Raw genomic sequence first — 3570 nt, 5'->3', positions numbered from 1 at the left:
AGTAACAGAATGTATGTTAATGTACAATGGATTTTTCTGCTTGGAACATCATCAGCTGGAGGAAACTCTTAATCAACTCGAATTAGAAAGACAGGATAAACAGAATGATGAATTATTGGGGAAAATATCAGTGACTAGAACAGAATTAAATTCATTGTTAAGACAAAGAGCTGAATTTCTGATTCATAAAACCAGAAGGAATTATTATTTTAATGGCTCTAGACCGAGCCATTTACTAGCCTTAAGACTGAAACAGAATGAGAAATACTCCAGCATTATGGCCATTCAATCGCCGACCGGTACCCTAACTGAACCCTGCGAAATTAACTCGGCATTTAAAAATTATTACTCTTCCCTTTACTCCTCTGAAGTAGTTCTGAATGCTGAAAAATGTGAGCAGTTTTTTAGGAATCTCCAGCTCCCTACTCTTGCTGATGAGGATTCAGGAAAACTTAGTGCCCCCATTACGTCACAAGAGTTAAAAATAGCCCTTGCTTCTATGAAGAAAGGTAAATCCCCAGGTTGGGACAGGGTTCCACCAGAGTTGTACCTTGCCTTCTGGGATATACTCGACCCACCATTGTTGGACATGATTAATGAGGCAGTTGATAAAGGTTCATTTAATACAAGTATCAATACCACAATAATCACATTGCTTCTCAAACCTAATAAAGACCCAGCACAATGCAATAACTACAGACCCTTGTCCCTCTTAAATGGTGATGTCAAACTCTATGCGAAAGTACTAGCAATGCGACTTGAAAGCCATTTACCCAGACTGATACATAATGATCAGACCGGATTTGCATCTGACAATTTACGGCGCTTGCTACACATTATTCACGAAGCAAAGACAACTGATTCCCCTTGCTCTGTCCTGTCTCTTGATGCCGAAAAAGCGTTTGACAGACTGGAGTGGCCTTATCTCTGGGCCACCTTGGACAATTTTAAACTAGGTCCACAATTCATCCAATTGGTAAAGGTTCTTTATGCTAACCCATCTGCGATGGTGTATACTGGTAATACTTGTTCTTCTCTACTCCCCATACTAAGGGGCACACGCCAGGGCTGCCCCCTCTCCCCATTGCTTTTTGCCCTCTCCCTTGAACCGCTGGCCCAGAAAATTAGACAACACCCCTCTGTTCTNTGCGTAGGGTATGTAGAGGGGCACAGGGGACTCGAGGGGTATTGATGATGTGCGGAGATGGCACACAAGGGAAAACAGCAAGGGAGGATGGGATGAAGAGAATCCAGTTCCAGATCATGATGTGTGTGTCTGTGTGTGTGTGGGGGGGAGGCAGAGGTGGGAAGAGGAGTGAGGTATAGTGTTGCTGGTCAGACAGACAAGAAACAAAAGTCAGTATCTCGTCACAGACATACTGGCAAGGTAGAGTGACTGATGGTTGCCTTATGGTTTACCCTAAACGGTCTGATGAGTCACACTCCAGCTTGTCACCAAACGCAACTGTTTTTCTTTTTTACTTCTTCTACTTCTGCAGCAACATTTGTTCAGCCTAAGAAAAAGGTTAAAACTAAAAACTAAACTATACAGTATAAATGACTAAGTGTACTTTTGAAGGAGATGAATATGTCTGTAACACACTTATCAATTAAAATGAAAAAGCTCAGATTGTTGTTAGTTTTTCTAAAACTGTATGTGACCTTTTATTTGACCTTTGTTAGGATTTCTGACTTTCTATTAGGTAATTTTATTAGTTTCTGCTCCTAGGATTTTCAGTCGATGTTTTTACTGTTTCAACTTTGAAATTTGTGGTTGTCCTTCCCTGCATGTATAGCCTTGTAGTTGTCTGCGTTGTTTCCATCAGTGTCTCATCAATCTGTGTACATGTATCTTTGTGAAAAGATTGTTGTTTCTTGCCCTCACATAGTCTACATTCTCTCACTAGGTTCTTCAGGTTTAAATCCGATTTAGATTTCTAGTAACAGAATGTATGTTAATGTACAATGGATTTTTCTGCTTGGAACATCAAAAAAGAGATGAGATTTGCCCCTGCTAGGCAGAACAATGGTATGAATGTGCAATTACTAAACAGCAGTCACATCTGACAGGATTGTTTCATCCATTGTTTACATTTGATCTTGCCACCTCCCACCACCTACAGTACAAAATTATGAATCTTCCATATGTATTTGTGTAAAAATTTGTCTAAACTGGCATGACTAAAGTCTCTTTGAAAACCATGTCTGCTTTAGGACCACATATAAATGTGGACTGGCTCTGACTGCAAAAAATGGAGATGTACTGTGAAGATTGTTACAAGAAATTAAATATGTGTTAAATATGTGCAAAAAAGTCCAGTCCTCCTAGATCTTATTTTATACAATTTCAGGTCATAATATTCATTGGTGAAAAGTGGATTTATGTCGTGTGAGCCTTACTTTTGTCATTTAAGATAACTGATAAACTGAAATATCTTGGAGTCTTCCTGTCAAAAAACTCAAACAAATTTTCAAAATGAACTTTTTAGAAAAAATGGACAAGTTCAGGAAGGAGGTTAAAAAATGAAGGACACTCACTCTCAATTATGAGCCCCATAATTGCCTAAATCTTCTTCCTTTTTTTCTTAACAAATGCCTTTTATTTTAAATCATTAGACTAAATAATTTTGTCTAGTTTTGGTTTTAAAGCCCACCAAGTTTCAAAAACCCATTTACATAAACTAAGAAAGATGGGTGGACTGGGATTACTAAGCTTTCAACACAACAAATGCAAGGGCCCTGGTTTTTGAATTGGTTGGTGACTCCATAATCTGAATTCTCAGATTTATTACTGCCATCATTTCCAGCAACTGCCTTCCCTGTTATTCTGGAAGTTCTTCCAGGTTTGCTGCCCCAAATTTGGAGTGATCACTTGGGCAGTTGGACCATGTGGGAGTCTTTCATCACATGTAGCCCTTTTAGTCAGATTTTTGATTTTCCTAGAGGCAGTGGAATATGTGTTTTTATCTCTGGTCTGATTCCAACAGTAAGTGATCCATGCTCTCTCAATTCCAGATAGATTTTATCCAAATAAACATGGCCCTCAAAGGCTTACCCCTAGCTTTTTTTTTAATGATGTGCCATCATGACAATCTACATCCTAGTGGACCACACCTATTTGATCTTTTTTTGGCTGCTGTCTACAACTTTGAATTTGTTTCATAATCTTAACTTTAACTTTCGAGGAGTCACGTGACCGCAGCGAGGGATGCAGTAGTTTGTCATCACGGCTCCACAGCTTTTCCCTTAAATACATTGTTTTTTTACCACATATTCGGTCTTGGGTCTACGATTTTTGTGTCTAGTAGGTAACGATGGCTACATCCTCTAAGAAACACTCTGCTAAACAAACTCAAGAACAGCTCAATATTCGTTCTGTTGACAACGAAGAATTGGCTAGGCTAGTTAAGCTAGCTGTAGCAGATGCTATCAAGGAAGCCATTCCCGCGCTGGTGGAGGAAGTAGTCGCTCAACTTTCAGCCAAGACACAAGCTATTATTGCAGAACAGGTCGCCGAGCTTCGGACCGAGATGTTAACCACCCGAGCGGACACTTCAGCGTGTATGGAAC

Source organism: Poecilia formosa, unplaced genomic scaffold, assembly GCF_000485575.1.
Source record: "Poecilia formosa unplaced genomic scaffold, Poecilia_formosa-5.1.2 Scaffold600, whole genome shotgun sequence".
Taxonomy (NCBI): Eukaryota; Metazoa; Chordata; class Actinopteri; order Cyprinodontiformes; family Poeciliidae; genus Poecilia; species Poecilia formosa.
The sequence above is the reverse complement of the archived record's forward strand: the minus strand, read 5'-3'. Positions refer to the sequence as shown.